General features: G+C 35.2%; 1 long non-coding RNA gene and 1 pseudogene across 2 annotated transcripts; one reads left to right on the top strand and one right to left on the bottom strand.

The window, feature by feature from the left end:
• The first annotated feature begins 9,751 nt into the window (after positions 1 to 9,751).
• LOC148782868 (polyamine oxidase 1-like) lies at positions 9,752 to 19,003 on the top strand (annotated as a pseudogene).
• A 2,465-nt stretch (positions 19,004 to 21,468) lies between these two features.
• LOC148782867 (uncharacterized) lies at positions 21,469 to 23,555 on the bottom strand. Of its 2 annotated transcripts, none has more exons than XR_016052465.1 (3): positions 22,791 to 23,555; positions 22,216 to 22,263; positions 21,469 to 22,131 (listed from the first exon to the last, which is right to left on the bottom strand). It is a non-coding gene; the product is annotated as an uncharacterized LOC148782867 (long non-coding RNA). The 2 variants fall into 2 exon arrangements; XR_016052466.1 differs by having other exon boundaries at positions 21,469 to 22,087; positions 22,791 to 23,554.
• Positions 23,556 to 24,237: the final 682 nt, after the last annotated feature.

Raw genomic sequence — 24,237 nt, 5'->3', positions numbered from 1 at the left:
AATTTTGCTATTTTGGGATCTTACCTACCCTTATGTTTTCTAACGGTGACACGTGCATGGGCAATGTGTAGCATGTCTTAAAAATGTCATGTTTCTATCCTAATTACTTGGCTCAATCAGATTGTGTCAGATAATCATCAGTTTGAACTAGTTTGGCCTAGTCACTACTTGTGCTGAGGCAAGGCAAGTTATTCAATGCTTTGAATGATTCGACTACTTACCAAAGCTATTTGATTCCCATAAAACCACTTTGGAGTCTCTTGCCTTGCTTTTTTTCCTTTCCTCCATTATTTGCGTCTAAGTATTTCTCTTCACTTCTTTTTTTTTGCCAACCAGTGAAAGTAGAGGAGCAGGGCAAAAGGGTTTGATCATTTGAGTACATTTCTTAGATTTAAATATTGAATTTCCTATGTTGTTGTTGACTTTTCATTTGAAATTTTTTAACAAAGTAGTTAAAGGAAGTACCCCATTCCCTAGTTATTCTGGAGGTCCCATGCTAATGTTCTCTATAATTAAAGTTTGGAGTTGATATTGAAATTTGAGGCAGCCATGTTACATTTGTAGAATGGAGGAAATGATTTTCTATACTTTTCTTTTAGTTGGTTTTTTGGCATATTTCTTAGACTATGTATATGGTACACATTGTTGAAGTTAGAACAATATCGCATCTTAAAGGGTTTTGGAACAGATTCTATATTATATGCACTTTATATTAAAATCCTGCACAATTTTGTTGAAGTTAGTCATGTTTGATAGACTTGTTTATTTGACTTGAATTGACAATTACATTGGAAAATGAAGCCTCCCCGTGTGAATTATTCAATTATCCATTGAGCATTGAATATTGTGTTTGTCACATTTTTATATTTAGAAAACTTCCATGTTTCTTTTGATGTATGATTTTCCCCAACTTTTTGTAATTTTGTTATGTTTTTATTAGTTTTTGAAAGATATTTTTGTTTAGAAGAAGAAAAGATGCATTTATATTATTGATATGCAATATTTCTTATTAAGGCTAGTGGATGGATTGTTAAGTCTGCATAATGACATCCTAATTATTCTCGAGTCATCATATATGGCTTGAGTTGTTAGTGGCCTAGTGGGCTAGCCTAGTGGGCTACGTTGTATTGGAGTCAACAATTATGGAAAGGAAGACCTTTGAAGATCTCTATAGAGGGCCAACAAATTCCATACATGGATAAGAAAGAAACCCATATCTATGATGAGGACTAGCAGCCAAGAGATCTGCTGAAATGAGTAACCTTTAACACATTATCAACAAATTCACTTGTCAAGTCAGCTTTTTTGTTGCTTTAATGTCAGAACTTTGTGCTTGGAATAGCAATTCTATGGAAAGAAATACACTCGTTGTAGACTCTTTATACCAGACTTAAAATGCCAAACTTTGTCTTCTGGAGTCTGAGAACAGCACAAGGATGGTCAACTAGACATTAACACGACTTCATTGTGGAAACATGCTACGGGAGCCAAATTAGCATATTTCTTTTCTATTTAAAAGGTTATAAACATCGCTATGAAATTAACAGGGGATCCTTTGGGGTGAGTTTCAACTTCATAACTATTCTATACCCTATGGAAACCAATTATGAGTGCCTCAACTATTGTGAGAATTAGAGAATATGGATAGCAAACATGGAGAGAGCCTTCAATCCTTGTTGCTGTAACTTCTCTTGAATGTACTTTTGTTGCTGTCCACATGTTTATCCCAAACCTTTAAACGGTTTCCTCGACTCACTTATCATATTCAGATGGAGGATCCAATATTTTGCAATTCAGCTCATATGGAGTTCATGATATAATATGGCATATTTGGAAAGACCCAGGAAATCCAATGGATATTTAGCTTAAAAATGTGCTGCAACCAGTTGGTGTGGAGGACACTGAATATTTTGACATTGAGGATTCTCAATCTCTGTAAGCTGCTAATGGCTAGTGGATGTCATGTCATATCAAGTAAGAGGTATTATTGATAATCATGGACTCTTGTAGAAATGGGTTTTCATTTTATTGACCTTGTTAGCCACCACTACCACTTGTACATGGAAGGAATAGTGGCAATCCCTGGCAGATTATGTAAATTTAAGCAAATCCACATGTCCATAAATATATGCTCTGCCCTTTCCAATTTTATACTTTCAGGGCTCATTTGTGTCACTGAAGGTTCATTATTTCTCTATTGAATTGGTAATTGAAGTATAGTGAACAAAAATAGACCATTTCCCTGATTTACATTGCAAAATTATCTTGAAGATATACTAAAAAAAGGAAAAAGAAAAATATGTAAGGTCTGTACAAGAAGATGTGAATATGAAGGTTGTTAGTGATATGTGATATTTTTGTGAAATATAATGGTGATGGAAATTTTTTTATTATGTTGAAGAGGTTATTCAAAGTTGTGAACAGGAGTAACCGTACTTCAGCTATCAGGTTTCCATCACCTTTATGTTAAAGGCATGAAATGGATCAATTGAGATTCCTGTCCTTTGTTTGGAACAGAGAACAAACATTTAAAAAATCTGTGAGACTGTTAATCTTCCAAAAATGTCTGGCACATCTACCATAACCAAAAGAGGTGAGAAGAAGAGGTCTCCTTTCTTGAAGCTCATAGAGCATATGATGTTCATAGGGCATATGGAGCAACTTTGAGGGTTGCCAATATTTAGACTCTAAGGCATGCTTGTCGTGCTTCAACCTTGGGATCATCAGTGAAGAAGCCGCTCCCCTGTGCATGAGACTTTAACGCTTTAACTGTTTGAAGCTCAGAAATATCCTTAGAGACATGCTGAGTGATGGTTTCGACTGGTGACACCTGGGTCGACAAATGTAACCCATGGTTTGCTTCCGCTTTTCATAGTAAGCTTGGGTAACTTGAAGAGTGCTGCTTCCTACTGAAACTTCAACCTCAACCTCAACGTCTGATTCTGGAGTCACTTTACCCTCATGCATTTGTGGCTGATGCACTGGCCTAGTCTACAGAACTCGAGTTGAAAGGATTGAAAAAAATCAGTCATTCACAACCACTAATGAATGATTCCTCGAAAAGTTAAAGGATCAGTAGAATAATCTTTTTCAAAAATTGAATGGATTCGGTCTTATACATAGTCCCTTCTAGTGGGACATTTAAATCAAGCAACTTTTCGCTGAGAATGCGTGCAATTGATAATATGTCAGCAGAGTGCACGGCACTGATATGGTTCCCACTAGGAAAATAATGCGAAGGCAGCCACATAGAAACCCATAATTTATTTGCGAAGATAGGATAGGAATCCATCAATATAATCAAGTTAATTATTGGGAAATTATTAGATCTGGAAAAGCTAGACTAGATTGATCTGCGTGTCTTTCGTCATATCTTTCCTCGGCGTTGTCTAATTGGATAAAAACCTTCAACTTTCATAAACCTCGTCCACATTCTTTTTTTTCTGAATTTTGGCTTTTCTTTTTTTATGAAAATATCCTTCAAGGTATTCATATTACCATGAAGGAATTATCATACCTTATTCATATTACCATGAAGGAATTATCATACCTTTAAGTAATGTAATGCGGTAACTATTATCGTAATACAACTACCGTGAAAGCTATTTTGATAAAAAAATATGTCAAATTGAGGAAAAAGGTGTAGACGAAGTTTTTGAAAGTTGAGGGTTTTTTTTTTTTTTTTTTTCAATTAGGCGAAAATTATGGTATATTTTTGATAATTTTCCTTAATTATTGGTGTCCTATTCTTTTTTGTAAAGGGTGTAGTTTATATAGAGTCGAGGCTCTAAACAATCAAAGTACACCTTAAAAAGTAGTGTAGAGAAATGTAGTTTCAATAGTGGAAATCTTTGTGATAGCCTTAAAATATATTTTTATCTTTAATTATAAAATTTAAAGTTTAAAAAGTAGTGTAGATCAAGCAGATCTATGAGACTTTTTTCATGTCCATGCATTTTGATGTTGAGATGATCCATTTGAGGATATTTGGGCATCAAAAGAACCTCTTCTATTGAAAATTTTGAGGTGGGCTCTAATTTGATTGTTTGGAGCCTCGGCTCTATATAAACTTTTTCCTTTTGTAAATAATGTTGCATCATAATTGAGGAAAAATGGAGGTTGAACACTATGAAGAACATTTTTTTTATAGAAGGGTCGAACAAATTGAGTTTCTTGACCATGATTTACTCAATATGGGTCCCCTATAAAAATGGGATTTACTTGTTAAGGGAATGTAAATATATTATCTTGAATCAGCCTACTGTAATTTACCTCGCAACGAAATAAATGGAAAAAGGCAAACTAATCTCCTATTGACAATACTGAACACTACACTACTAGTCTGATTTTACCTTTAGAATCAATTTGACCACGAAGAGATGCAAATAAAAGAACAAAAAACAATATCATCTTGCAAATGTGTTAGTAGAGGTACCAAATTAGTAGCTTTAGGGATTTGGAGGATGTATGCAAGAAAGGTGACTTTGTATTTGTATTTTATGTATGGAATTTTTTCGGACATTAAACAAATCATATCCCATAGTATATTGATTATCCTGTTAGAAAGTGTTATAATGTAATCGTAAAGAGTTATTGTGACTGTTAGGGGTGGCGATGGACCCGTCGGGACCCTGGTCAGGTCGGGTTCAATCTTAGACCCCGGGTCAGGTCGGGTCTGGGTCTCATTGCATTTTTGGGTCCCAACTTATGAAATATATTTAAATATATAGGTATTTTAAATTTTGGTGGGTTTGGTGACTTCGGGTTCAGTCCGATCCAGGTCTGGCAACCCGACCTGACCTGACCTGACTTGTTGCCACCCCTACTGGATGTGCTCAATTAGGGAAATGTATTAAGTCCAAGATTTGTGAAGACTAAAGTACTAATGAGGCACCATGATCAATAAATTAATGGGCATCCATCATGCCAGTCTAGGATCTGGTGAAGACTGGATTACCAATTTAATTACAAATTTGGGCATATGAAGAAATCCTTTCATAAAGCATGAGCATATGATCATAAAACAATAAAACATCCAAGTTATTCCTCCAGTTGGGAAACCCTGGTTGATAATTTACTCTTTATCTTTCACAGGAAGTCCGTCTTTTCATAAGGGCAAACCAAGCCTTCCTTGAACACATGGGTGATCTTGATGACTTGACTTGTGCATCTATTATATTGAAGATTATCTTAAAGTGCGTCTTGAATTGGTCGAGTTAATGTTCTCAATTTATCATGTTGTCTAATAGTATAAGTGTGTGTATACTATTTGAATGATAACAGTTAGCTCAATTCTTCTCAAGACCCTTCCTACTTTACTACAAAAATTCAATGCCTCAAGATGCAAACCTCAGATGATCTCTTTTCATGCTAGGGAATCCACTCCCTATTTTCCCTCTCCTCCTAAAACCATCTTATCAAGAGCCCACTGAATTGAGAACAAAAAACACTGAAAACAACCCCAATGTTACATTGCTGGATGGATTTTAAAGCCATGCTTTCAGGGGGTTCCTAGGGAAGGAGTGAAGGGTTCTTTAATTTGGCTTTCTAGAGAGAGGGCAGGGGGAAGAAAGAGAGAGCATCGATGATAGAGAGAGAAAGAGAGGGGGGACTCGCAGGTTTTTATGAGTAGTTAGAGATAGAGAGGTAGAATTTGGCTTTCTAGAGAGAGAGCCGGCAGGGAGAGAGATATGATGATAAAGAGAGAGAGAAGTACACTGAAGATACAAGGGTGAGAGGGAAAAGGGGTAAAAAGGAATTTCAAGAAAAAAAGAGTGGTTAAAAACCTCTTATTGAAAATACATATGATCATTCATATATATATATATATATATATATATATATATATATGAATGGAAAACTCTTCCCAACACTTACAGGCGAAAATAAACAGTGATTTCGCCTACCCCCATCACCATCTAAATTTCATCGCAGAGCTCCAGTTGTCTGGTAGTGTTTCAATTTTTTATTATTTTTTTAAAAAGTCAAATTACTTGAAATTTGGAGCGTGTGTACATCTTAGAGAGGCGCACTGAATAAAAATATAAAAAAAATAATTCGAAAAATATAAATTGACCAAAATACCCCCTGTAAATTTTTTGGAGTATTTTGGTCAATTTATATTTTGTGGATTATTTTTTTCATATTTTTATTACGTGCGACTCATTAAGATGTACATACGCTCCAAATTTCGTATCATTCTAATTTATAGAAAAAAAAAATAAAACACTACCGGTCAATCGTGATCATGCGATGAACTTTGGATGGTGAAAAGCATAGGCGAAATCACTGTTTATTTTTGCCTATAGGGAAAACTTTTCATATATATATATAGGAAAATGCTGAGATTAGCCCACTAGCTCATATGAACATATAAGCCTAACGATTTAGATTGAATCTGAGTTGATCTAACGGTCACGACTTCATTTCGTATTTGAATTTTAATTTATTTTTCTATGAATGCAAATAATTTAAAATTTTTGGCGTGTATTCTTGTTATCAAGGTGCATCTAATAAAAATATTTTAAAAATTATTTGTAAAAAATAAATTGATCAAAATACCCTTAAAACGTTTCGGGGGTATTTTGATTAATTTATTTCTTGTAAATTGTTTTTTTTATATATTTTTATTAGATTATCTTATTTTTGAAGAATACATGCCTAAAATTTCAAATTATTTGGATATGTAGAAACAAATTTAAAATTCAAATAAGAAATGAAGTCGTGACCGTCAGATCGGCTTAGATTGAATCTAGGTCATTGGGCTCATATGTTCATATGAGTTCGTGTTCATATGAACTAGTGGGTTCATATGTTCATACAAACTTACTTCTTGAAACTGCACAAAAATGACTTTTTATCCAAAAGAGGTATGCGTAAAAATTTGGGGAAATGTCATCGAAAGCTGGCTTATTAGTCAAAGAAAAATAAAGTACGATATAAGAAATTAATTAGTCAGTTGAATATTCGGGAGCCAAAGACTCGTTAATACTTTTTTATTTCTTACAATATTTACAAATTGGTCATTTTCTATATATTGAAATGATCGATTCCATCCGTTGATAGTCGAAAAGAAAAGTAAGAAAGGGATTTTCAAACCAGAATCATTTTTTCTCTTCTTTAAGTTTAAGTGCTTTCAATTTCCATCTTCCTGATTCCCATCTCCATATGCAGTATTATCTGCATGATCCCGCAATAAAGTCTTATTGTTATACCATATTTATTTGAGGATGAAATAATTATTTGTTTTTTTTTTTCCATTCATTCTTTCTCTTTTATCTATTTTTTTCGGATCCCCTTTTTCTTCCAAACAAAAAAAAGAAAGGTATTCTTTTGTTGATCCCTTTTTTTCCTGTTCAGTCCCTTTCGTTTCATAAGTTCTTTATTGGTTTCTTTCAGTTTCTTAGTGAAAATAGACGATGGTATTCTACGTAAATAGTAGACAGGTGATAAACAAGAGAATACTCAAGATTTGACTCGTAGACTTTTTCAATTCTGACACAAGATACTTAATGTATTTATTCGATCTAATAGAATGATTTTGCCGTATCCATCATACACACACACATAGTGAAGAGTTACTTAAGGTGTCAACCTTATACTATAGAAGTAAGGTGCACTTAAAAAATCCACCTAAAAAAGTTGTTCTAGCATCGAAAAACCTTGCAATTGACAATCTCGATCTCAAGATGTATTTATATGAAAGGAAAAGGATTTCAAGTCTAAAAATAGTGCATCTTGAAGACATTATCTAGATAGTCCATTTTCAAAAAATTTAAGCATTTATAAATTTTCTTGATACTCGCTCTGGTGAGTTGGACTCAATTATTCTAGTCGTGGTCTAGGTTGTTCTACTAACGGGATATTGAGTAGGCGCAAAAGGATGACTTTGATCTCTGTGGATTGGGGAGCCGGCGAGCAAATAGAGCTGAGAGCTTATCATTTCTTTCTATTAGAGTAGAGTCACGAGCTTGTTGTAGTCGGGAAGAACCTTGCTGCTTGCTATATCCCTACTTGCACGGCTCGTTCTTTGAGCCCTGCTTCTCCCCTCCCCCTAGGCACTGACCCGATCGTATGGAGTATAGCCAAGTGGTCTCATTGCAAAAATAAGATAGGTTCTATACATGGTCATTGGGACCTCCTAATAGGATCTACTAAATTCATCAAGTTATTCCAATGAATCGAAACAACCAGTTAATGGAATCCCGTGTCGGCTCTTTGTGAAATATTGTATCATACTATAGAAGTAAATTGTTTAAAAAAATTTGATTCAAATTTGAGGAAGAATAAATTGGTGTGGCGGAACCCAAAAATATGTGGTGCATTCAAGCAAAAAAAATTGTGGAAAAGGAAATACAAAAGTGAAATTTAAAAATACATGTTTTATATGAGAACTAAATATTTGTAGATCATAAACTCTACTGAAATTGGATCAAAATCAACCCAAATCAGCACTATCATCTTCAATTTTGCTTGACTGTTTCGGTTCCTTGCCTTTGGAAGCAAAATCTATGGGAATCCAAGCTTAATCAAAACAAATATGAACTAGAATACTGTATTGCATTCAATTATCTTAGCATCGAAACAAATTTCATAAAATTTGGTTACAGATTGATGTTAAAATCTCAAGGAAGGCGGATTTGTACAAAACCTTCAAATAATCCCTTTTTTCAATTCATAAATCTCATATTGTTACTCTTAATCGATTGGATACAGGTTTTATGACCATTTTTCATTGATTTCAGAGCAATGATTCTCCAAAAAAATATCACGAGTGGATAAAAAATGATCCAACAATAAAGACCTGTGAACAAAGTGCATTTTTCATGGTTGAAAAATGAAATCGTCGATTCCATTGTAGCAAATCAGCGCTAGAGTGGAATCACCGATTCTAAAGGTAGCATAACTAGTTCTTGATATATTGAGGAAATCAGTTTGGGTAGGACGATTCCAATCCATATCAGCATATTCCAATCCTGATCGATAATTTTTAAACCTTAGTTATAACCGTTTACGTCTCTCTCGAAATGGCTATTACCTTTGCTCAAAGGGCCTCAGGAAAATAGCGTATTGTTCACGCGAGAGAAAAAGAGCATAAAAAGCCGTCAACTCAATGCATAATGTCCGATAGTGTTTTGGAAGATCAAACTTTATACTATTAAAATAAGGTGCACCTCAAAATTATACTGAAAATGCAATTTCGGTACCATAGAGCTTTGTAATGATATTAAATTTTTTTTGTTGCTCCAATTATGAAATTTAAATTTTCAAAAAGAATGATGATCAAGCTAATCTATAAATGCTTGAAACTTTTGAAAATAGACAGTCCATATAATATGTTAGAAGATGAACTACTTTTAGGATTAGAAATCTCTTTTTTTTCATGTATATGAATCTTGAGATCGAGATGATCGATTTGAGATCTTTCCATCATGAGGACAACCTTCTCTAGTGGGTTTTGTAGGTGCATGTTACATGTACAATATAAGGTTGACACCTTATATAAACTTTTTTCGTATTGATAATCATCTTTTGTAAAATCTAACAGCTTGGATGTGTAACAAAGTTAAAGAAATTTTTTTTTTAACTTTGAGGTTAGTCAATGTCAAAATCAATGGTCAATATTGATTGTGATCACCTTGTACAAAAATTAAATGAGCTTATTGTATACGTTTTTTAATTGACCCTCTTGTGACCGTACATTGTACTCAAGACGCTAATACACTGTCGTAGTTATCAATGGACGACAGACATGAGCGACCATTTTGTGAATGATTCGAGTCGGCTTGAAAGGAGGACAATGGCTCATATCTGCCATTTGTTTGTAAGCAGGTACGGTACATCGGTTTTAACTTTTTAACTATTTTGCATTATACTCTATGAGTATTGGTTGGATATTTTTCCAGGATTACGGTTCGAAAACAAGGCTTGGCGTTGGCAAGTCCAGGGTCCAATTCGTCCGTACAAACTCTACCGAGTTTGAAATGTTCTTGCTCACCCCTGAGAGTCCTAGTAGACTCATACTCGCACGAGTCTGAGTGAACTCGCTCGAGTTTTAGGTCGCTGCTTAGGACTGACAAGTCTGCTCTTGGGTACCTCAATTTTCAAGTATATCAGCTGCGAAAACATTATCTAACGCAGGAGTCAAAGATTTCTTCATATTAGAGGCATTATTAGGATTGGTGGTGGTATATACAAGACCATTTTTCAAGGGTTGGTATTAGAGGCCACTAATAGGATTGGTGGTGGTATATACATACAAGACCAATTTTCAAGGGCTCAGTGTGGAGATTGGAGCAACTTGGGTTGAAGGCGTAAATGGAAAACAAGTGAACCCCATTTGGTTCCTTGCCTAGAAACTGAAGCTACGTACCTTCGTTTCCGACTATGATAACATCACTGTGAATACCTATAAGCAACAGTAAGACCTGTTACTTCTCCTTGTGGTTTACATTACTGTAGAAAAAAAAAATTTACGATATTTTATAATATATTTCTTTTTTGGTATGAGGAGGTCACAAATATTTCTATGCATTGGATGTCAAATTAGATAGCTTAGGGTGAATTACAAAGTCGAAATTTTTTTTTTTGTACTTTGAGTGTATTCATTGACATTCCTACAACCACCCAATTTAAAATTTATGAGACAGAATAATTGTGTCCTCTTTGTACACAAAGTAAATGATCTCTTTATATACTTTTCCATATTTCATTGCAGAACATGTAGTATGATTGTTTTTCGAATCCAACACTTGTAATGCCATAATATGTGTGTATGATATTACAAAACATTACCAACAAACTTGCAAAGCAATGGTACATACTATACACGTGGTCTATATTGTAGCAATTTTTTTATTTCCGTTAACAAGCTAGAGAGATGAAGATCTAGGGAGAAAAAGCTTAGTTTTGTGTGTGTGCACGCATGCGTGTGAGTATTTTAGTGTGTTTGTATTTTGAAAAATTATTTCATGTAGCGTGGATCACATTTCTACATAATCGGTCCACGAGGTATAAAGCAATCCATCTAAAACCAATTGGAAATAACGGTCCAATTATTTTCCTAATAAAATGATTAGTTTTAATTTTTAAAATTTTTTCATGATCTCCAGAGATTACATGTCATTAAAAATTAGGACTAAAAATCCATCTCAAAATAGATTTTTAAGAGACAACTCATTTCTACATCGACTCATAGAAAACCGTGTCGTCTTTTTATGTGGATGTACCGTGGTCTTTATCCAGATGCGGTTGCTGCGGTGGCTTTTGATGTGGCTACGAGATCAAACTATACCTCTGCACGCTCTTTCCTCTTTGTATGAAACCGAGAAGAAGACATCTCCATATTAGCTTCCCAAAGGCCATTTAAACAAGTTGGTGCTATCCCTATCCTCTTCCTTCTTCTCAAGATACAAAAATCCAAAATAAGTTTTGGTATTTAAGAACTATCCGTATTTTTGGACACCTTAAAAATTACAGTTAAGTTCAATTTTTTTTTTGTAAGTATTTCTATTTCAACTATGGATCGAAAATAGAACTTTTGAATCACCCGCAAACATAAAAGGGACAAAATCTACATAGAGCCGAGGCTCTAAACAATCAAATTAGAGCCTATCTCAAATATTTCACTAAAAGATGTTGTTTTGATACCCAAATATCCTCAAATTGATCTTCTCAACATCAAGATGCATGGATATGAGAAAAAAAATAAATTTCAAGTTTTGAAAATAGTGCAACTTGTAACGCATTTTTTGACCGTCAATTTTCAAGATTTTCAAGTTTTCATAGATTACGATCTGTATTATTTTTTAAAATTTAAATTTTATAACTAACGATAAAAATATATTTTAAGGCTTTTACAAATATTTTTAGTATTAAAATCCTATTTCTCGACAATATTTGAAGGTAGACTTCAAATTGATTATTTAGAGCCTCGGCTCTGTACAAACTGCAATATAAAAAGACCCAAACTTTTTTAAATTCTACCGAACCACCGTGGTTCATGTCTTTCTGTATGTGTTTTTGGGGGTTCGCATACTCCTAAAACACGCAAACTTATTTTGAGTACATACAAATGATTACTGCATAATAATACACTTCTGTTTCTAGGGAACTAACAAAATGTCTTAAGGGAAAAGTTTTTATAACGTGTCATAAGGGGCACTTCAAAAATCTACTATAAGAGAGTATTTTTACACTACAAAGCGCTCCAATTGATCATTTTAACTTAAAGATGTATGGATATGGAGAAAACAAATTAATTTGAAGTCATGAAAATATAAAGATGTATGGATATGAAGAAAACAAATTAATTTGAATTCATGAAAATATAAAGTATTATCTAGACCATAAATTTTTAAGATTTTCAAATGTTTATAGAGTTATTTGATTTACACTACTTTTAGAGCTTTAAATTTCATGGGTAGAAACGAAACATTTTTTTAGACCATCACAAAACTACATTTTTTAGCTTAATTTATAGACGCACCTTACTTGTATTGTTTAAGGTTTATACAAACCACACTCAAGACTAAATTACTAATTTTATGTGAATTCTCTTATGCACAAGTGCTCGAAAAAAACACACACATCTCTCTCTCTCAAATTGTCGACTTTGTCCATTAGTGTTCCTACAATCCCACTCTACATGGCCATCGACTACAAGTTTACAAAACACGGAGCCCCTTCGAACTTTTGCTAATTGTGTAGCTGACCACCGAGACATCGACTACCAGTTTACAAAACACAGAACCCCTTCCAACTTTTGCTAATTGTGTAGCTGACCTCCGAGGCTATGAAAGCATGGTCCATCACATTGCTCATCAATTTCTCACCACCTCCAAGCGCATAGGAAATACAAGTGATCCACATCTTTTGCTAAGCAAGGTAATGATTTTTTTTTCCCCTCTCCTTTTGAATGGTAACTATTTAGATTTGTCTTATTTTTTAATTATTGGTTACAATGTAGAACCATGTAGACTCCAACCCTTTCTGGATCATTTGCACGAATTCTAGCCTTAGGATGTGTTTGGCATCTCATTAGGGGTTAATGGTCATGTCAAGAGAAAGTGATACGACATGAAAAGATTTGAAATATCACAAAGTTTTAATCCAAGGAATACCAACCCTAGAATATGTTTTGCATCTCATTTGGTGATAATTGTCATAATATGGAACATGGCATTGGCATTAGGCATTGATTTGGATAATTACCCAATTATAAAGTTTGATTAGACTTAATCAAACTTTTAAATCCTATGCGTTAAAGATTTAAACGATCATGTTTTAAAGATGGGAACGCTTTTATAATTCCACCTATATATGCAATGCATATATTTAAGAATTTGACAATGATTAAATGGCTTTTAATGAGCAGACAATAATGTTGCGGGTTAGTTTCTTTTACTAATTCAAGAATGGAACTTCAGAGATAATATTGTGACATTGTCTTACCACGCAACCAGGCTAGGGATCACTCTTAACAATGCTATATATTACGAAAAGGACTTGCTGGAACATGACTTACTTCCATAAGATCTCGATTAGACAGCTTATGATCCAAAATACATAGTAAACATTATTAAAGAAATAGCTGACAATGCCCATAAACATTACAGGACAAATGCAGATACGGTCGATATCATTCCTACCAATATTACATATTACGAAAATGACTTGCTGGAACATGACTTACTTCCATGAGATCTCGATTAGACAACTTAGGATCCAAATTACATGTAAATATTATTAAAGAGTCCTTAAAAAGAAATGTTTATGGGGATCAGGACAAAACCCTAATTATTGTTTGTCCTTACTGATTCTGTTATAAGATCAGGATATAACCTTAATCGTTGTTTGTCCGTACCGATTCTGTAAGAGAGAATTAGTTCTTAGCATATTGTCTTCATGGAATCAGGACAACCTTAATTATTGTTTGTCCGTACCGATTCTGTCATAAAATCAGAACAAAACCCTAATAATTCTTTGTCTGTACCGATTCTGTTAGAGAGAACCAATTCTTAGCATGAATTGCCTCTAAAGTCGGCAACAGAGAGAACCATTGCCTCTAACGTTGGCAATAGAGAGAACCAGTTCTTAGCATGAATTGCCGAAATCGGCAACAAAGAGAACCAGTTTTTAGCATGAATTGCCTCTAAAGTCGGCAATAGAGAGAACCAGTTCTTAGCATGAATTGCCGAGTTCTTAGCATGAATTGCCGAAGTCGGCAATCAACAATAGAGTGAACCAGTTCTTAGCATGAATTGCCGAGTTCTTAGCATGAATTGCCGAGTTCTTAGCATTAGCATGAATTGCCGAGTTCTTAGCATGAATTGCCGAAGTCGGCAATCAACAATAGAGTGAACCAGTTCTTAGCATGAATTGCCGAGTTCTTAGCATGAATTGCCGAAGTCGGCAGTCGGCAACAGAGAGAACCAGTTCTTAGCATGAATTGCCAAAGTCAGCAATCGGCAACACAGAGAACTAGCCGGGTTCTTAGCATAAATTGCCGAAGTCGGCAATCGGCAACAGAGAGAACCAGTTCTTAGTATGAATTGCCGAGTTCTTAGCAGCTGGTTCTTAGCATGAATTGCCAAAGTCGTCAATCGGCAACAGAGAGAACCAACATGAATTGTCGATTGGCAATCAGCAATAGAGAGAACCAGTCGAGTTCTTAGCATGAGAATTGCCGAAGTCGGCAATCGGCTAGTCGGCAAGTCGGCAAGAGAGAGAACCAGTTCTTAGCATGAATTGCCGAAGTCGGCAATCGGCTAGTCCGCAAGAGAGAGAACCAATTCTTAGCATGAATTGCCGAGTTCTTAGCATGATCTTAGCATGAATTGCACCAGCCGAGTTCTTAGCATGAATTGCACAAGTCGGAGAACCAGTTCTTAGTCGGCAACAGAGAGAACCAGTTCTTAGCATGAATTGCCGAGTTCTTAGCGTGAATTGCTGAGTTCTTAGCATGAGAATTGCCAAAGTCGGCAATCGGCTAGTCGGCAAGAGAGAGAACCAATTCTTAGCATGAATTGCCGAGTTCTTAGCATGAGAATTGTTGAAGTCGGCAATCGGCTAGTCGGCAAGAGAGAGAACCAGTTCTTAGCATGAATTGCCGAGTTCTTAGCATGAATTGCACCAGCCGAGTTCTTAGCATGAATTGCCCAAGTCAGAGAACCAATTCTTAGTCGGCAATAGAGAGAACCAGTTCTTAGCATGAATTGCTGAGTTCTTACATGAATTGCCAAGTTCTTAGCATGAGAATTGCCGAAGTCGGCAATCGGCTAGTCGGCTAGAGAGAGAACCAGTTCTTAGCATGAATTGCCGAGTTCTTAGCATGAGAATTGCCGAAGTCGACAATCGGCTAGTCGGCAAGAGAGAGAACCAGTTCTTAGCATGAATTGCTGAGTTCTTAGCATGATCTTAGCATGAATTGCACCAACCGAGTTCTTAGCATGAATTGCCCGAGTCAAAGAACCAGTTCTTAGTCGACAACAGAGAGAACCACTTCTTAGCATGAATTGCCGACTTCATCTTAACATGAATTGCCGAAGTCGGCAATAAGCAACAGAGAGAACCAGTTCTTAGTCGACAACAGAGAGAATTAGTTCCTAGTAGAATGAATTGCGGAGTTCTTAGCATGAATTGCCGAAGTCAGCCACCGCATGAATTGCCTCTAAAGACGGCCGAATTCTTAACATGAATTGCCGAATGAATTGTCGAATTCTTAGCATGAATTGCCGATAAACAGAGAAAACCAGTTCTTAGCATGGATTGCTAATGTGAACCGGTTCTTAGCATGAATTCCCTCTAAAGTCGGCCATATGTCAATTCTTATCATGAATTGCTTCTAAAGTCGGCCATGTGTCAATTCTTAACATGACTGGCCTCTAAGGTCGGCCATGCCTCAATTCTTAATCCTTTAAAGTCAGCTATGTGTCAGCCGTGTGTCAATTCTTAGCATGAGTTGCCTCTAAAGTCGGCCATGCGTCAATTCTTAACTTGAATTGCCTCTAAAATCTTAGCATGATTTGCCTCTAAAGTTGGCCATGTGTCAATTCTTAACATGACTTGCGAATAAAGTCAGCCATGTGTCAATTCTTAACATGAATTGCCTCTAAAGTAGGCTATGTGTCGGCCATGTGTCAATTCTTAGCATGAATTGCCTCTAAAGTCGACCATGTGTCAGTTCTTAGCATGCAGTGCCTCTAAAGTCGACCATGTATCAATTAAGTTGGCCATGTGTCAATTTTCAGCATGATATGCGTCTAAAGTCAGTCATGTGTCAATTCTTAATATAAAATTACCTCTAAAATCGGCTAAAGTCAGCCATATGTCAATTCTTAACATAAATTACCTCTAAAATCGGCTATATGTCGGCCACGTGTCAAGTCGGCCACGTGTCAATTCTTAACATGAATTTCCACTAAAGTCGGCTATGTGTCAAACAAACCATGCAGTGATCCAATTCTTAACATGAGTTGCCTCTAATGTCGGCCAGGTGTTAAACAAACCATGCAGTCTTGGTTCTCCATCGAACTATTGTTCGGGGCATCACGATTTAGTTCTTTTTACACTGCGTGTTACTCCCACAGTTTTCGATGTACGACAATTATCGTTTATCTTCTATTAAATAAGACGCTCTTTTCTGAAGGTCTTCTCAAATATAATTTTGAACGTCTTTTCAAATAATAAAACACTTGATATATATAAGGCTCTTTAGAATACATTAATCTATTCTAATATAAATATATCATCTTTTATTTATCATATTTACTATCTACCATATTAATATATCATGTGTTTTATTGAGATGGGTCATTCGGATATAAGAAGTAATATATTAACATATTATCATTATACATAAATAACACAGATAATATAAGTCAGTAATTAATTATTTATGTTATAAAATACCTAATGTGTATAATTTTTTGTTACAGATGTTACTAACAATTTTTTATATGGGAAGTTATTATAAAATAAAGTTTAAAAGTATCTATATTTATATAGTAAAATAATTGTAAATCGTTGTAATTTTAGATTATGAAGATTACAAAAATACAAGTGATTTATTCTTTGCTCGTGAAAATGTTGAAAGATTATGTCATCTGTAATTTTTATCTTTTTTTTCTTTACAACGAGAAATGAGGAGGCAATATCCCATATTTTTACAATCGCAATTGATGATAGGGATTATAAAAAAACAAAATAAAAAATTTTGAGTTAGAGTGATCCATTTTTATTGTAATGAGTTATATTTTAAACTACATTTGATTATGAAATGGATGTAGTGGTCAATAAATAGTGAAAATCTACCCCTTAAATATCTTTGAAAACAAACAAATTATAAATTTTTAAAAAAATTTTAGTTATTTTTTGAAATTATGTTGGGCCCAGACTTGTTGATTAGCCCAATTCTCCAATCCGACAAAATTTATGTGACGGACGATTCATGTCGCCGATCCGTACCAAAAACTTTATCGGATTGGAGAATCGGACGATATGTGGTGAAACCAATCGCAATCTTATCCATTATGTGATTTCAATCCAAAGGTGGTCTCAAATCTTGGGGGACGGTGACGTATGGTCTTTATAGGTGGGTGAGCTGGATACTATTCAAAACAAAACTCAAATTCCAGCACTTAGAAACACAATAAGATGATGCCGAGGCACATTGCCCTCCTGCACCACACCTATGTGCTGCGAAGAGAGACATAAAATCAATCCTCGGAGAGCCACTAGATTATACTTAAATAAGGATCTGGATTCTATGGGGTCAAGCCCGTATATATAGAAATGCAGGTCTCTTAATATATCTATTTTTGAGATGGAGATATATAATTTTTAACATGGGGATCATGAATATGAAAAAACAAATAAATTTTAAAAATAAAAAATAATAATTCTAATAAAAAAACACTTGGACTGGTGGCTTCCATTGTTTTTAGATGGAACACCTACTTATAGAAATGCGATCCAACCTGCATGAAACAACTTTCCTTCAAAAAATGCATGCTATAGTTAGGGATGTAATGGACCAAGTTAGCCCTCCCCCTAGTCCAGCCCTGGTCAGTTCCTGTAGGGCTGCCCCATGCCTACCCCATCTAGAACTGGCCAGTCAAGGCCTAGGCCTACATGCAGTATTTTTTTCTTAATTGAAATTCACTCTCTCCGCATATTTTCCAAGTTTTAATTTATAGATATACTAAATCTTAGATATCATCATGCAGCAATTTTTCTTAGGACTACATGCCATTATAGGTGAATAAAAGGAATATATTTGTAGGCAGCTAGTGGAGTAATCGCCAAAACGGAGGACGGATCCATGTACAAAGCAAAATATGCAATGGTTTAGGCAAGTGTCAGCGTCGTCCAGACAAATCTCATCAAATTTCATCCTGAGTTGCCTGTAAGCCTTTAATGACATATCTTCCTGTGTTGATTTGCATAGTAAGTGTGAGATTCAATCCTATGGCCTGTTGTTTGAGAAGATCTTACTTATAAAGGGCTTTACTATTTCTCTTCTTTCCATTAGCAATGGAAACTACTAGCAGTCTACCAATTTAACATGGCCATCTACACCAAGATCTTCCTCAAGTTCCCCAGCAAATTCTGGCTAACTGGACCCAGGACCGAATTTTTTATATATGCTCACTAGAAACTTTAGTATCTGGCAGGTGAATCCACAGTTGCAAACTTTAGTATCATTTTCTGTAATTTTCTATGTTGCTGTAGTCTATAGATGTCTTTTAATATGGATAAGTTTCAATAAATGTCAAGAGGATTATGGTTGGATTTGCAGCAATTGGACTGGATCAAATCTTCTTTAGTGACACTCACAGATGAGTCAAGAAGAATAGAGTAACAATCAGACCAATCTTCTTTAGGTTTAGTCACAGATGATGAGTCACGAAGAATAGAGCAACAATCAGATGAAGAGACAAAAGCTGAAGCCATGGAGGTGTTGAGGAACATGTTTGGGAAGAACATTCCTTATCAATGTTAAAAAAATCGGCTTGGCCAATTTTGGCGTGCGAGTCCGAGTAACCCGCCCAAATACAGCTCTTTTTTTAGAAAAAAATAAAATGAAGAAAACTAATGGTTATACACAATACAAGTGCCCTTGTTATCAACAAAGTAAGCAACATTGTGTTGGGTTAGTGCCCTTGTTAAGGGAACCCGCTACCAAAGGTCTTCAACTTAATTCTCGGCGGGGAGCTTGATGTATTAAAGAAAAGGGTGACAGCTGGGGGATTCAAACCCGGATTGGAATATATTCTACTCGTCAGTGGGATATAAATTTGTGCTAATATTATACTTAACATCTAAAATTATTGTACACAACTAACTCGGCCAAAGCTTGCCTCGCCCATGGGCCGAGTCCGAGTTTCATAACGTTGTTCCTGATGCAGAGGCTACACTTGTTCTTGGTCAGATAGGTTTTACAAGGGCACTAAACTCTTATTGGAAAATTGGGGCTAGTCGTTTCGAGTATGACCAAATAAGGGTGAGAACCTCTATCTAACATATAGTGATAAAAAGTAAGGACAGGGGCCCGGACTCGCTAGGGTCCTGAGCTCGAGTCAGGTCGGACAACTCAATCGGGTCCAAACAAAAAATAATGATACAATCTTGAAAATCGGTAGACTTGGCCTGTTCTCATGGGATTGGTTCAGTTCTTAACAGCTGCAAAATTCATTCAATGTCAATGTTATCGTACATAAGGAGCATTGCATGTATATAAATATGGGTAAGATTGCGCGTTTTACATTTGGCATTTTGACTTTGGAAAATAATATATGTATTTCAAAACAATGTGATAATAAGGGAAAAGTTTATATAGAGCCGAGGCTCTAAACAATCAAATTAAAGTTTATTTCAAAAATTTCACTAGAAAATTTTGTTTTGATGCTCAAATATCTTCAAATTGATCATCTTAACATCAAGATGCATGGATATGAGAAAAAAATGGATTTCAAGTTTTGGAAATAACGTATTTTGTAATGTATTTTTGGACCGTCAATTTTCAAGATTTTCAAGTTTTCATAGATCTTCTCGATCTAGAATATTTTTGAAGCTTTAAAGTTTATAATTAAATATAAAAACATATTTTAAGTCAATCACAAAGATTTTTAGTATTGAAACCATATTTCTCGACAGTATTTGAAGATATGCTCTATACTAACCACACCCATTTAATAAATAGAGAGGTAGTGGTAGATTTTAATTCGACATGGAAGACGAGAGCGACACTGGAGTGGCTGTTGTATGGGAACTCTCTTGTGCATTATGTTTATGGAACAAATGAGAGAGTGTGAATACATATGCGGAGCATGTGAAATGTATGACTGAGTCGAACTTGTTCTTAACCCCATTTTTACACGACTCGGACTCAAAGTAAGGATTTACACAATTTTCCGCCCCCGTTTCACTTATTCCATTTTCTAACATTATCCATATAAGCCAAATGCACCAGTTGGCAAGGTTTACTTCACTGGGGAACACACTAGTGAGCGTTACAATGGTTATGTTCATGGAGCCTATTTAGCTGGTATGTTCAAGCTTCACTTTATTTCCATTCTTCTTATTATGAATGCAGGAGCTTAAGCAGTAGTTGATTATGAAATTTGATATACGTCGGCTAATATTTTGTGATATGGTGATTTTTACCAGGTGATTATGGTTGAAATGCTGCCAATTTTTAAAATTTATTCGATGGACATATAAGATCTCTAATTTGAAAAACTTAAGAAGTATCTTCCTGATTATGATCAAAATGCTGCCGATTTTTTAAATTTATTCGATGGACATATAAGATCTCTAATTTGAAAACAATGGTTTCTGATATGAGAATAATTGGTGGCCGTTAGATTTGGCCAATTGAAATCTCCACCATTGGAAGGGTGCCTGTGTACCCTTCCATCCAGCCACCCACATCATGTGGATGGTATACTTTTCCTTATGATATTAGTCCATTGCAACCGATTTTTTAAAGTTTGCCCAATAAGTACACCATTTTCTAGAGTTAATATGTATTTAAAGTACGGAAGTAGCCCAATATTTTTTGAAAAAATTACAACATTTTATTCTGTAAAAGTATCCCGTCTACGGACAGGTGGAAAGTACGGGTACACAAGCCTATTTCGAACAGTTGAGATCTGATAAGGTCCTATTTAATGGCCAAAATTACTTTCACATTTTATTTGTGTAGGTTTACTTTCATAAAGATAACTAAACAAAAATGATTAAAAAATCATTTTAAATATAAATAAATAAAATACCCCTAAATTTTATTTTGATCAATATTTTTTATTCAAAGTATATTTTAATTATTTTTATTCAGTTCTACTTGTAAAAACAGCTAGAACCCGAATTTCAGCTTAATCTCATTTTTTAATAAAAATTTTTAAAAAAAAAAACCATAAAAATCAAAAATAAATTTATTGAGGTTGGTTCAATTCAAATAATTCAAATCATCCAAATCACGGGTATTCTATTGATATGCTTTAATATGGATCCAATCCCATCCCATCCCATACAAACAAGAGATAGACGATTGTTTGCTCCGGTATGCATGCATACAGGACCAAGGGGAAACACACAGACAGAAACAAACTGGAGAGAGAGAGAGCCTTCAAAATTATGATTCATTAACACCAAAAGATTCTTAACTTCAAGTCATAACCATATGGGTTCACTGATTAAGCCTCATCTCCTTCAGCGCCTCCTCCTCCAACCTTCTGTACAACTTTCTGATATTTGGAAGTATTCAACATCTCTATCAGGATATTCTTAAACACTTGAGCCTGTACAGTCTGCATATCAAAATTGGTTCTATAGATTTTCGTCATATCCACCGCCTTAAGATGCAGATACTTGAGATCGGAATCCGCAGCTAGATCCCCTTTTCCAAGAGATGACCCCAAGAAACGATCAGGGTCGATTTGGCTCCGAAACGTAGAACACAATAAGTAAATATGTATTATTTTTGCTTCCCTTAACAAATAAAATATGAGCTTGCAGAAAGCCGAGAGGGTGACTCCTTCAATTCATCGTCCTCAACTCCTCACTTCCTGGAGCTGCTGACACCCTATAAGAAGACCCAGTACCTGTTCGTCACCTCTTTCGAAAGCTCTAAAACAAAAAACAAAAACAACTAAATTGAAAAAGAAAATAGTTTAAACTTGTCACAGATGGGTCTCTGAACCAAGCCATTACCTGGAGAACCTCCTCAAAGAACTGAACATTATCCTCCCGCCTTTGCACCTACAAGCCAAGTAATGTATTAGAAACTTAAAAATCATGTGAGCCCTTATGAATTTAGAAAATTATTGCAATGCAGCAAAATAAGAAACAAAAATCTTCCAACTCGAGTATAAACTTTAGTAAATACCCTCCTTGTGTCCCTTCGCAAGAAAACAGTATATGGGATGGCATCATTAACAGGTGGGGGCTGTACAGACACATAAATGCCTTAGAAACAACGGTTGCACAAACAAATAGTTATGCAAGTCTAAATTTAAGGACTAAAACATAATCTTTCACATATATGTTATTAATGATTTGATTCATGGGAAAGAGATCAACATTAAGATATGCAGGCTTTCAGCCAAATAGTTGTTCTATATCAATGGATACTAAATAAATGTTGAAGCAAAATATCATTCCTATTAGTCACCAGGTAAGACAAGAAACTTCAAGGCAATAACTCCATTAACTTCTCGATAATATACTTCTCTTTAGAAAGTATTCAAACTTGTAATATTTAGATTTGATGAAATTGTAGAGCTCACCTGCAGACGATGAAGCATAGGCTTTTGCCACCGCTCTCGCTTATAACAAAGAAATATGCATGCATGATAAATAGAAGGGTTTTTAAAGAAGTGTATTGGATGAAGAGAGATTAAGAAAAGGACTACAGAGACAATGACCAGCTGGGTATGGTAATAAAGGAGTGTTGGGATATAACATCTCGATATCATGGCAAATACTCATGAGGTGGTTAGAATGGCATCTGCTAAACCTTGTACAATGATGGCACGCAGTTCACTACCTTCAAATATGATCAGACTACACTTTGACGGGAGTTTTTTGGGTCATCTTGCCAATATGATTTGGGAAGTATGATCAAACTGCACTTTGATGGGAGTTTTTTGGGTTATCTTGCCCATATGATTTGGAAAGTATGATCAAACTGCATTTTTATGGGAGTTTTTTGGGTTATCTTGCCAATATGATTTGCGAGTTTGACAAGGGATCATCTGGAGAATTATTTGTGGCCTACCGCAGGTTCTTATGGACAAACTACAACTAATGCAACAAAGATAACTGCTTTGGTAAAAGGGTTGAGGATAATAAAGAACGACAAATGAAATACTTCATTATGTGTACCAAGACCAGGAACACAATCAAATGGCGCAGGAGGGAGCAAAGAGTGCCTTAGAATTTGAGCGCAGTGGATTGAAATCATGTATATCTGTGACAATTTGAATGTTGAATTTCATTTCAACATGTGTATGGAGAAGCTAACGGGGAGACTGATCAATTGATTATTCGTGTAGTGGACTTCATACGGATATGCTTTATTGATGTGTTCTTTGATAATTTGTAAGGGCTTGTTTGACAACTGGAAGCTGGGGTTATCTGAAAGTTGGAAATTCCTTCTCACTGTGAATCTAGATGATCTGGCTCCTAAAAGTAGAAAGTATTGTGTTTGGTAGCTTGTTGGGAATTTTGAGGGACCTTGGAAACCTGTGTTCTGTACCACCTAGAAGTTATCGAACTGGAGACCTAATAGAACCAATTTAATCCCTACATTGAATAATTTCTATTTTCGGGTAGTATTAGTTTTTTTAACGAGAATATAATAAATCATCCAAAATGGATCCAGCAAGATGAAGGGTGTAGACACTCCAAAAATGTAATGGAATACATGAAGTAGCCCAACTATAGTATAACGATTTCATTATACCAATGGTTTAAAAAGCGGATCGGTGATCAGGCACCTCAAAAACCGATCCGGATTGGCGAATCGGCGATCCGGATCGGGAATCTGCTGAATCGGTCAGATTAAAGCTTCAAAAAAATCCGAAAAAATTATTAAAATTCATTATAAATATTTTTTTTTAGGAATTCAATAAGAAATGAGGGTACTCCATTAAGAATTTTCATTTCTTTGCATGAATCTGCGAATATTGATATGTTCTTTCCCTGCATGAACTACTATTTACCATTTAATTA

The sequence above is a fragment of the Amborella trichopoda genome, chromosome 3 (genome assembly GCF_054954075.1).
Source record: "Amborella trichopoda isolate Santa Cruz 75 chromosome 3, AtrichopodaSantaCruz75HAP2 v2.0, whole genome shotgun sequence".
Taxonomy (NCBI): Eukaryota; Viridiplantae; Streptophyta; class Magnoliopsida; order Amborellales; family Amborellaceae; genus Amborella; species Amborella trichopoda.
The sequence above is the reverse complement of the archived record's forward strand: the minus strand, read 5'-3'. Positions and strand labels throughout refer to the sequence as shown.